Here is a 12,534-nt window from a genome sequence, read left to right on the forward strand (position 1 = left end):
GCCCCTCCGTGCGTCCCCCGTCCACCTCTGCCAGGACCGCGAACCCCCTCGGCTTTAGGCAGTGGTGTTGGTCAGCTGCGGAAGAGGGTGCGCTAGGCGGCGAGCCGGGAGGCGGGTGCAGAGGCTGGATCCGGACTCCTGCAGCTCCAACGGCCGCCACTGGGGGCTGCCGCGCCGGGCTCGGCGGGGACGGCGCGCACAGCCGCCGGGCTCCTGGGCGCCTGCGGCCGCCGGGCTTTCTCCACCGCTGGCCCTGCGCTGCCTCTGCAGCCTGCCCGGCTCCCTCCCAGATCTGAGCGTGTGATCGTGTGCGTGTGTGTGTGTGTGTGTGTGTGTGTGTGTGTGTGTGTGTGTGTGTCAAAGAGAGAGAGGTGAGAGGGAGACCGGGTGCGCGCGTGTGCGCGCGCGTGGGGGGCAGTGTGCATGCGGGGAGTACGGGGGAGTGTGTTTGTGTGTGTGCGTGTGGGTGTGAGTGCCTGGCTTCCTCTCGCCGAGACACACACACACAACCCCGCAGGCTCGTCTGAACTTGAAGACACCCCACATTCCAAGATGCCCGAGGTTCCTGGGAATGCCTGGGGTTCTTCGATTCGGAAAATCCTACAGGCATCCTCCTAGGGAGGGATTATCTTTTCTTCTTCTTTTTTTTAATCTGGACAAGAAGAGAACAAGTTGTGCTTCCCCCCTTCTTGCTAAATGCCATGGATATAACTGAATAAGCGGCTCAGAGCTCTCTGTGTGGACGTCCGAGGCCACCATCTGCCTGAGATCGCCAGAGCCGGAGGGCTTAGCTCCAGCCTGTCTCTGGCCGGGAAGGATGCGCGGCCGATCCGGGGAGCCCGGGCGCCCCGCGGAGCCGGCCTCGGTGCCTCGCAGCCAGGGGTAGATGCTGCCTCGCCCAGGTGAGTAGTCGCCGTCGCTGCATCGCTGCGATCTCGGGTGTCCGCGGGAGCTTAGCGCAGGGCTGAACACACCCCAGGGAAAGGAGAACTTTGCACCCCTTTCTTTTTCTCTTGAGGACTCCCCTTCTCCTAGGTACTCATGCGGACACCCCCTTCTCTTTTTGCCCGTGTTTATAGGGGGAGATTTCCTTTCCTTTCTTCCCTCCTCCCCCCTATAGTGGGGGTGAAACTCTGCTGAGAGAGCAGGGTCTGTGTGAAGCCTGGGAGCAGGAGGGAGAGTCGGGGAGCCGCCGTGGATGGAACCTTGGAAGCAGCAGGAGAACTTTGCTGCCAGACCACTCTGTTGCATCTCCTCACATGCAAGGCCTGGCTGGGGCCATTGCTGGGGACTGGGTGGGGGCCCTGGGGGCTCCCTGAGTTCTGTGAGCTGGGTGGAGTGGGGAAGAGCCAAGTGCAGAGGGGTTGATGCAGCGATGGAGGGAAGGAAGGCATGGCTGCAGTTTGGGGAGGTAGGTAGGGCAGGCTCAGGGACCCTAATTTGCCTCAGGCAGAAAGGAAGATATTATGGGGGTTGTGTGTGTGCAGTTTGGGGCGTCAGAATGGCATGATGAAGCAATATGGAAACTGGCGTTATCCATGCCGGGCTTGGTTCCCCACCCAGCCCTGGCCTGGTTCTAAGGTTGGCCTGAGGAGGGAGGAGGGAGCAGTGGACATTTCTGAGGTTAACAGAGCCTTGCTTTGCACAGGCCTTCCCAGGGAGATGTCCTGCCTATCTTTGCATCAGCCCAGACAGAGGCAGTGAGTTCCAGGGAGACACAGCCCCTGAAGCCAAAGCTGGAGAGAGCCTAGGCTGAGCTAGCAGAAGGACTGAGCCGGCCTGATGCCAAGCACACCCAGAGACAGCCACAGACCGACAGACAGACTGACACCTGCAGAGAGAGGGAATGTGTCAGAGCCTGCACTCTAAGCTGGACTTGCAGGCATGGCTGTGGATGCTGAACCTCTGCCCTGGGCGCACACACGCGTGCATGTGTGTGTGTGTGTGTGTGTGTGTGTGTGTGCCAGGGAGGTGGCAGCTGTGGCCTCCATGGCCTGATTGGCTTTGTAGTGCTGGGGGAAGGGGTGGCTTAGGGAAAATTGAATTGACCCCCTGCAGCTGGGGAGGAGCAAAGCTCAGGAGGAAACTACCTTTCTCTGGGCTGTGAAGTTCCCAGGGACCTGAGCTAGAGGTCCTAGGTGGGCTGTTGTTCTTGAGTTGGGGGTGATTTGGAACTCCTGGTGGGGAACTCCTTATGGGGAAACTGGGAATGAAGGGACCAGGTTTGGTCTGTGCTCTGGGCTAGTCCCTGGCCTCTGCAAGGAACCATGAGGGCAGTGAGACTTGGTTGTGGGGTGAGCAGGAGGTGGAAGGGGGTCAGGGTCATGCAGGGAAGACTCACAAGCTCCTGAACGCCCGCACTTGGAGCCATCAGCCTCCACCGACCATGCCAGCTGCCTGGCCCTTCTGCTGATGCCAGGATGTTGTTTTTCTCTTCTGACTCTGGCTGGCAGTGCAGTTTCATCTTTCTCCTCACCTCCTCACATGCTTCTATTCAGCCCCCTGCCCAGCCCTCAATTTAGAGTTTCTAGCCTAATTCCTGCCCAGAAATATAATTACGTATCTTCCTGCCCTTGCCTGGAGGATGCAAACAGCAAACTTGGCATTTCTGTTTCAGCCTCTGGGGGTGCTTCTCTAGGAGGCTGGCAGCTCTGGCTCCATCTCCTGTCCGGCAGGAGGCTGGGGTTTGGGCTCCCTTCTGTGAAGTGCCACTTCTTTTCCCAGACCCAGAAATATGAGACGCTGGGGCATGTGGCCTGAAAGAGGGTGAGTAGGGAGCTTCCAGAAGGAGAGGCTGAGGAGGAAGAGGATGGCTAGGGTGGGAAATGCAGATGGGGTGGGTGGGGCCACTGGGAAAAGCAGGCAGCCTTTTGGCCACCTGAGCTCTGGGTTGGCTAAAGAAAGAATCGTCTTTCTTTTCTCTGCTGTAGCTCCAAAGTAAAATCAAGAACCCAGGGGTTTTGCTCTCCAAGTGCCAGCTTTCCAACCTTCTTCAGCCTGTCAGATAGAGCAGCTTCTACTCTGCTTTTTTGCTGGAGGCGAGGAGTACAGAGTCTGGGTTCTGTCTGCTCAGGGACATTTGAGAAGTGGAGTTGGAATTAGAATTGTTTTCAGAAAGCCCCTTGTCCTAGGTGGAGGTGAGCATCTGGGGAGTTCACAGACTGATGGGGTAGACCGAAAGCAGAGACCTAGAGTAAAACGCAACCTGAGATGACCAAGTGGAACTGGACTCCAGACAAGAGCAACAACAATTCCAGTGTTTTGTGAATTCTCTTTGGGCAGGGGTGAAGTTTTATGGCCACATTTATTGAAGGGATAGAGTTGTCATATAATAAAACGAAACCTAAATTTGGAGGGCCTGGGTTCAAATTCTGACTCTGCCCCATGTTTGTTAACTCCTGAGTTTCCATATTCTCATCTGATGAAGTAAAATAATAGCATGTGCCCCATGGACATGCTATGGCCCAGTGTTTCCCTAGCAGTCCTCAAACTCCTTTTCAGAGCTGAGGAAGTGTCCAGTGAGAGGAGAAGGGGGTGGGAAAGAGGACGAATTATTCAGAGACATGACAGAGAGTACCTTCAGCTTCCCTTCCCCAGGGAGCTGCTGGGAGATTTGGATGTCATCACACATAAGCTTATTGTTAAAAGATTCTAAAAAGCCTCAAGAAAACTTAGAGGATTAATAGTGGAGAAGAAATTTCACTTCTGGGGCACTGGCACCTGCTTCCCTTCATTTCTCTTGTTTGCTCTGGAATTTTATGGCCATGTACACTTGCTCAAAAAGTGAGGGCTCTGTGTTTCACAAGTGTCATCTGTCACCCTTTCCTGCCTGTGTCTTAAGTGTAAAATACCCCTAAGATCCCAGCCCCTGCCCATGTGTCTTTGACTCTGTTTTTCATTCCCCTGAGGGTGGCCTCACAGGAATGCCATCAGGCCCAAGCTAAGTGAATGGACACAACTCATCCTGAGGTCTGTGCACGGCCTGTGATTGAACCTGGGTGCTGTCTGTGGACTTGGGAGGGCACACCCAGTTTGGGAGAGGTGCTCACTCCCAGATGTTTATTTAGCAGATGCTCTAACTAATGAACCAATTGGAACAGGGAAGGAAAAGGAGGTCTAACTGTAATGGGTGGGTCTTAAAAAGGGTATTGTCAGTGAGCAGGAAATCAGGTCTGAAGATAATGATCGGAGAAGGTAGTCATGTTAGTCAGTTCAGGATAAGGATAATCAGGAGGGCTTCTTGGGGGAGGTGAGGATTTCAGGAAGAGCAAAAGCCCTTTGAGACCACTAGAAGGTAGATTTTGTTTCCTCTTAAATTCTCAGAAGTTGCTGGGAATTGGGGAAGTTTCATGGGTGGAATACTGAAGAAGTAGAATTGTGTTCAGAGAAATTTCTTAGGCTGTCAGGACTAGCTCCTTCAAACAATTTCTTGATTGCTTATTATGCTATGTGCCAAGTACAGTGCTAAGAGTTTCACATTAATACCCTGTTTCCCCGAAAATAAGACAGTGTCTTATATTAAGGTGTGCTCCCAAAGATGCGCTAGGTCTTATTTTCAGGGGATGCCTTATCTTTCCTGTGAGTAGGTCTTATTTTCGGAGGATGTCTTACATTGAATTTTCACAGTCCTGTGAAATTGCCAGTTATTATTGTCCCTTTACAGATAAGAAAACTGAGGTTCAAAGGCATTGGGTAACTGCCAGGTAGCTAGTGAGTGGTAGAGTTGTCACTTAACTCTCACGTCCAGCTGACTTCAAAGCCTATACGCTGTAACTCCTCTGTGCTGTTCTTCCCCCACAAGGTGAGGGACAGTGGGCACCATGGACAGGCACCCCTCTCAGGCCCTGCTGGCCTCCTGGCCTGGCTGGAAAGGCAATGCCAGAGCTTCCATCAGAGAGCCCCTTCCCAGCTCAGCTATCCTTATGGGTGTCCCTGCCTTCTCTGCCCACTAATGCCAAGGGTTTACGAGCTCCTGTCATACCACGACTCCTCAGGAAGAGACGTGACCTCCCCAAATTAGCCCTGAGAGTAGGACAGCAGATGGATCAGTGGAATGAGTGCTGAACTTCAGGTCAGGGCACCCCTCTCTGCCTCCTGTGTGACTTGGATGGGAGGCAGATCCCTTTACAATACCATCCACCCCCCAGCCCTGGTTTTCTTGTTGTTGGCACTGGATGCTAATGTGCATCTCACAGGGTTGTCATGAGGGCAGGGCCACACGTGGGAATGCACATCATAAACTGGAAAAGCCCTTTAGCACTCAGGACTTGATTTATGATCGCTTCCTCATTTAGACTAAGTCCCTAAAATACCAAATGTAATAATACCCAGGTACAGGGGCATTTAAGATAGGCGTTGAGGGGCCTGTTTCATGTGGGACTGCAGTTAACCAAGTAAGAGATCAGTCTAGGCAGGTAACACTGTCCTTTCTGAGAAAAGAGGTGGTTAAGGACCTACAAGAGAGAACGCTTGGGGTCTAGATACCTGAGTGGGACCAGTGCAGGCAGCAAGGAAGAGCACATTGGTATACATGTCATTTTTATTTGTCATTAGGCAGCCATCACTGCAGGAAAGGGCACAGGAGTAGACAGGGAGCATTCTCCTTAGGGCAGTCTATCTCGGCCCATGAAAGCAATAATGAAAGAGATTTTAGGCACTTTTTCCTGATCATACCCATGAAATTTTAATACCAGAGATATACAGTGTATCTGTCTATATGCTTCTATACATTGTGCTTTGTATATCAAAAGATTAAGAATTTTTTGCCTCCCCACTGAGAACAAATTTTTACCCCCTGGGGTAGAATATTGTTCCCACTGAGAATGTCTGCCTTAGGGCACACAGACCAGGAATAGAAAAAGAGGTAGATTAATGAGGCAGGGAGAATGCAGGAAATGGTGAGGTAACACAGTCACTACAGTCACTAGGTCCATGGACAGCAGCAATAGTGTCACCTGGGAGCAAGCTAGTGATGACAAAACCCACACCCCAGACCTCCAATATAGGAATTTCCACTTTCTCAAAATGGGAGTGGGGCAGGGTGGGATGGACTGCTGCCCAGGGCTAATCTTTGAACAGAGGTCTAAAGAAAGGAGGCAAGAAGCCAAAGACCCGAGATAGCTATGTTCTGGGCCACTTGGCTTGTCAAACCATTGGGTCCAAATGCACCAAGCAAATTTAAGTAATGGCGTGGTCTACTCCTGTCATGATCTTTCAGCCTATGTTTTCCCCCAGTGATTGCCTTGCATTGTAACTGAAAGTGTGCAGAGGGTCTAGGGGTCCTGTAGAAGAGACCCAAGGTTGTGGCTTTGCTTCCAAGCCACAGAAAGCCAGAGCATCTTTGATTTGGACAGATCTTGGCCTGCTTTCTTGCATGTCCCCATGGGCCAAAGCTAATGGGGACCAGACAAACCTAAGGGACAGACTGAAACTGTGGAGACAAGATGTAGGTGTTAAACTGTGTCAGCCTGGACTTAGGAACAAAGCCGTGTTCCACATGTTCCTATAATTGATCAACCTGCGTGGGATTGGCTGCAGTTGCACCTGGGCCTGCCTGGAAGCCATCCTGTGTTAGCAAGGCAGCCCAGAAAACAGGAGAGACTGCAAATTTCCGAAGTTGGGCTCTTTAGAGTTGAATGCATTTATTATTGGCATGTCCTACATTAATTCATCCACGGCAGGAGCTAAGCCACAGTGTGGTCGGATGCAACATGCAGAAACAGAAAGCTGAGCAACTCTCTCAACCCCTCTCCCCTCTGTATTTCCCTGATGGGCCCTTGGCTGCTCCCTCAAACCAGAGGAGCAGCCTCCCTCTTGCCTCAACTCAGGTGTCTAATGAATTTCCTGGTGATGCAAAATCTATCCGGTCTTCTCATCTCTTCTTCCCTCAGACTCACCTCCTATTTCTTTTCTCCAAAAAGAAGCTGGCACTCTGGTTTCTAGCTATCCTTTTCGTATTCTTTCCTCTCTTAAGGCAGCTATAGTCAAAGAACCAGGAAAACTCCAACTAATATTTAAGGTCTGTGGAAGCTCCTACTTCAGAACAGCTGTAAAGTAAGGCTTGTTTTTACTTGACTCTCTCTGGTCCACAAAGTGTATACCATGTGGCCATTGTGCCTACAGGACTGGCCTGGAGGGGAAGCTTTGCAGGGAGCTAGTCTTGGGTCTCAGCCCCTGGTAAGAGAGGGGCTCTTCTACAAATGGAACTTTACCCTGGAAGTGAGAACAATGTAACCTACAAATTTTACCCTCATATTAATTTGAAAAAAGAAAAAGAAAATACTCAAAAAAAATAAAAAAGGAGGGATAGGTGATAGCAATGAGAATGGAGGCATGTCTGACTTTATGAGTTCCTGGAAACCTCTATAGGTGCCAAGAAGGGCCATAAGATGAGGTCCCGTCATTCTAAAAAGGCTTTGAAGATCCCTGTTTGGGCACGTTGATTTCTTGACTCCATGTCCCCTGTATTGAAGCAACTAAAGTAGAAAAGTCCTGCTGGAGCAGAAGGGGAGAGGATGGATGGTGAAGTGGAGTCATGGGGGTGAAAGGTTAGAGGGCTGGTTGGGGAGTACCCTCAGGGGTATGGGGAAACCTGGAATGAGTTCTCCTTCCGGTTCTGCTAGGGACCTACATGACTTTGGCCATCCCCTCTCCCTTCCTGTCCTCACCTATAGAATGAAACCTGTGTGCCCTCCCATAGCCCTTCCAGTTCAGGTAGTAGAACCTTTGATTTCTGAACCCATGAATCGGCCTCAAAATAAAGATATATCTGCTAAGCCATCTAGGACCTGGAAGTGACTTGGCCAGGATCCTCCCACCTCCTTCTCATCCTCTGCTCCCAGGCAGTAATGACCTGGTGCTTCCTTGAGCTTGATGTCCCCATTGGCTCCATGACCAAACTCCATGCTGGGTTCAATTTTGAACAACCAGGATTCCAGAGCTGCAGTCTGAATGGGGTGTCTCCTTCCTCCCCATTCTGCCATAGGCATGTGCACATACACACACTCACACCCACCTTCACACCCATGCACGTATGTACACGCACATCCCTACACTCATGGTCACACACTCATACATATGCACACACTCATATACACACATTCACAAACTCATGCACATACTCTCACACACACAACACTCTTACACACTCGCATATACTCACACATACATGCTCCCTTTATCTGTTACATTAGTTTCTCCCTCAAAGAAGCTACACGGGTAGGCGCCATCCATCCCTTGTAGAGCGTAGTCTGCGATAACCGTGCCCCTTCCCTGTATGGATGAGGAGCCTGGCTCAGGTTTGTGGGTGGCAGGGTCAGGATGAGAGCCCAGACTTCTGGCCCCATGCAGAGGTTTTACCACCTCTGTAGGACAACCTTGACAGACAGGAGGAGTATGTGTTGTTCCCTGCGTTAAGATGGGAAGCTGGGAACCAGGGAGATGCACACAACAGGGGTGATGGAGCTGGCAGTGGGCCCTCTGTCCCTCCACATGCACATTCCTGGGGCTGCTTGGGGATGATTCCTTCCTTCCTGGCTCTCGGTCTTCTGGGAGCTTGTATTCACATCAATTCCAGCAGCTGAGAAATGTCACCCTAGGCCAGGCTCATGGAGTGTTCCAGCCCCAATTCTGACTTGTTTCCATTGAGGTATGGTGACCTGCTCTGTCCTCAGAGGTGAGGTAGGCCGTCTCATCACCATTTCTCATGATGCTTGCTAGGGATGGTGCTATGTTCATCATCAATGCACAATTTTTTATGGTCTCAGCCCACCCTGCTCCTTAAGACCTTAATTTCTTTACGTGGCTGCCTGTCATAGAGTTAAATTTCCCTTCATTCTAAAGTGCCCCTCAATTGTCTTTAAGCTTTAAGGTCCAGAGAGCCTGATAGCTTGGGATGGTGATCAGTACTGTCCTCTTTTATCCATCCATCCATGACTTGATGGTCAGCAGGGTGTCAGCAGTCTTCTCCTATTTGGTTTGATTCAGAAAGCCTTCAATGAATGCCTACTGTGTGCTACCCAGCAGGCCTGATGCTGCTAAGATAAATCATCTCTCCTGTCCATGTGTACACTCAGCCCTTGGGATCGGTATCATTATCCATTTGGCTTATCCTTCTGCACTTTTCCCAGCCCTGTCTGTGGACTTCAGGACTTGGTGAACTTGGGGGTAGAGGTTGGGATTCCCAGTTCTGGTTGAGGGGCGTGTGTGTGTATGTGTGTGTGTCTGCATTTGCTTAGGGCTTAGCTGAAGGTCACACGTGATTAACTGCTTGCTGTAAATCTGACAGTGATGAAGGGGATGGTGAGGATGGTGATGATGATGGCAGAGGTAATGAGGACCACTTAAGAAATAGATTCTCAAGCTGCTTTCCCAGGTCCCTCCCTTGCTCCACCACTAAGCTAAGGTCTTAACATCTCACCCAAATAGAAACTGATGGGATGAAGAGATTTGGGGTCATGGTCCCTAAAGGAACCATTTAATCTTCCTGCTAGCTTGAGTATGTGTGTCACAGGGGCTAAGCTGGGGAGGGGAGCTGAGGGGAGAAACCCTAGAATAGACATAAATCCTGGACCCTCTGTCCAGTGTCACAGCTTCTAATAAGCACATGACAAATAAGAGACATAACCCTGGAGGGGAGGGTGGTTCCCTAGGCCTTGGAGGGGCAAGAATCTGGGTATGGGACTGCTGGTAGGGACTGTGCTTACAATCACAGAGTGGTTGCCAGTGGGCAAGCAGGTCCCTTATGTTTGAGAAGTCTTCATCTGATGGAAGAAGGCCTGTCCCTTGTCCTTGGGCAGTTTATGTCTAATGAGGAGGATGGAACAGATAAACATAGCACATTATTGGGGAACACCTACCCTGTTTCCCTGAAGATAAGACAGTGTCTTATTTTAAGGTGTGCTCTTAAAGATGCGCTGGTCTTATTTTCAGGGGACGTCTTATCTTTCCTGTAAGTAGGTCTTATTTTCGGAGGATGTCTTATTTTCGGGAAAACAGGGTAGATGCTAAAATATGTGGGTATAGCATCCTTCTTATGTGGAGAATGTGTATGTGGCCCATTCCTAAGACTTACACTGTGTTCTGTTTTCCCAGTTGGGTGGACTTGAGCAGGCTATTCTTTTGTGCCTCAGTTTCCTCATCTATAAAATGGAGATAATATAGTACTCACCTCATAGGGTTTTAGGAAGATTAAATGACTTACTATATATAATGTACTTGGAGCGGTGCCCAGCACGTACTGAAACTATATGAGTGTGAGCTGTTAGTGGTAGTAGAAATAGTAGTGCTTTTTTCCTAAGCATGGAGAGGGACCATTGTGGATCTGTGTAAGTGATACTCCTTTCAAACAGCAGTTTGGGGAATTTCATAATGTCCCCCACATAATCTCATTTGACCCTTTCAAAAATCCTACCAGGCAGACAGGGCAGACATTATGTTTATAACCATGTTGCAAAAAGGGAAACCGAGGCCCAGAGATTATGAAACGATTCCTGGTCTAGTAGGTCCTTCATTATATTGTACAACCACACTATGTTCAGCCAAGGGGTTATAGGAATTTTGGAGCAGAGGGTTTTAGATGACAGTGGCTGATAAGTTCAGAACTGGCCTCCCTACCTGGGCCATATTTTTATTGGGATCAGGTTGCTGGTCATATTTCAGGCTCACGTGCCTAGGCTGGATCTTCATGTCATGTCTCCCCCCCTCCCCAAAGCAGACTTCATCTACACAGCACCACACTTCAGGGTGGGAGTTAGTGGTGGGGCCACAGGTCATGGTTGTATGGAGACTTTTGAAACCATCCTGAATGCTCTGCAATGGGTGGGGGGGCGGATAAGAATAGTGTCCATTGTATAGGGTTGTTGAATGCATACCACGGGGATGGGTCTGTGCTGGGGGCATTGAGGGGACAGAAGGGATGGGCAACCTGGATTGAATTTTCCTCTTTCCTTCTATCAAGGAAGAGCCATCTGATTCCACCTGGCCTGGTCTGTGGGGTTCTGTGGGGAAAAGGCCAGGAAGAGGCATCTTCCCCCAGGATGAGGCATCCTCCCCCAGGGCATAGCCTACCCACCTCCAACACCCTTATCCGGGCCACTCCTAGTGGTGGAAGGAGGACCTCCTGGATCTTATGGTTTAGAAAAACTTGGGAAGTATACAGGGCAAGAAAATGGAACCTGGGCTAAGACCTGGCAGAGGGGAGACTCCCACATGGAGACAGCAGACTGGAGGAGGGACTGCTCGGGAACTTGAGGGGAGTTGGGATGCTGGACTGGATCATGGAGTCAGAGTCTAGGGTGGGACATGAGGGGATGATGTGGTGGGAGGGTGGCCGCGGGGAGAGGATGGGTGTTGGGACACACACCACCAGGCAGACCCGAAGCCCCAGCCTCCAGGGCTCTGTGATCAGCCTGCTCTGTACATGACTGGGAGGTACCTGTGGCTCCAGGGTAAAATCAGGCCAGGAGAGAGAGCAAGTGGATCAGGAGTTACTGAGAGGGTGGCAGGGCCCAGGGGCTGGCCTGGCTTGGGGTGGTGAGTTTTCTCAGGCTGGGTAGCCCTGCCATGCTACTGTGCTACGGCGCTAGGTTGATATTTCATGTATATTGGTTTTTAAATTACAATACAACATTGATTCCCTGCTTTCTCAGTTGAGCCCCCCCTCTCTGTCCCTGTCTCACTCGGCCTTTCTCTGCCTCTCGACCTCTCTCCCCATCTGTCTTCTCTCTCACTCTCTCAGTTCAGTTTTTAATGCAGGGCATTATCTTACGTTGTGTCATATTACCCCATGGTATTATACTTACATCGAGTCATATTTATTGGAGTATGCATTAAGTTCATCCCTCCTGTGCACACGGCACTCATACAGTTTAAAGCCCTACTTGCAGCCATGCCTGTTTTCTTTGGACCCTATGACAGTGAGGAAGTAGAGCAAGCTGATTTGTCTCCATTTAAATGTGGGGAAACTGGAGCTCACGGAGGCTAATGGAATGACCAGGTCATGCTTGCATTATATTACATTATACCATAATAATAATGGCTACTGGGTATTGAATGCTTGCTATGAGCCCTGCACTGTTCTAATGTAAGCTTTATGCATTCATTTTATCCCCACATTAATTCTGTGCAGTGGGCATTGCTATTAGTTCATTTCCCGGGTAAGAGAGTGGAGGCCCAGAGTGGTTAAGTAGCTTGCCCAAGGTCACACAGCTAGTAAGAGGACAGAACTTGGATTCCAACCCAAGCAGCCAGCTCCTGAGCCTGCTCTCTTAACCACAATTCATGCTGTTGTCACCTGCTGTGAACCCTGAGTTGGGCTTGGGGGTGAGAAAGCGGAATCAGGGTAGAATGATTTCACGGTGCCGTAAGAGGTGTTCCTGTCCTTTTACACCTTCAGTTTCTATAGTTTAGGCATACAACTGTGGCCCGTGGTTGGCTACGAATGCTTTTCTGCAGTGGTGGCTATTACAGAAATTATGCAAGGACCTGTTTTTGCTCCTTTTGTTAGCGTTTGTGTATTTAATTGCAGCCTAAGAC

General features: G+C 50.3%; 1 protein-coding gene across 1 annotated transcript in view; it reads left to right on the forward strand.

Annotated features, from left to right (window-relative positions):
* Window positions 1–496: 496 nt before the first annotated feature.
* LRFN2 (leucine rich repeat and fibronectin type III domain containing 2) overlaps window positions 497–12,534 on the forward strand; it is a 181,056-nt gene continuing 169,018 nt past the window's right edge. The window contains exon 1 of the mRNA XM_053602568.1: window positions 497–902. The gene's annotated coding sequence lies outside the window, so the exon portion shown is untranslated. The remainder of the gene's footprint in view (window positions 903–12,534) is intronic.

This window comes from Nycticebus coucang, chromosome 9 (assembly GCF_027406575.1).
Source record: "Nycticebus coucang isolate mNycCou1 chromosome 9, mNycCou1.pri, whole genome shotgun sequence".
NCBI lineage: Eukaryota > Metazoa > Chordata > Mammalia > Primates > Lorisidae > Nycticebus > Nycticebus coucang.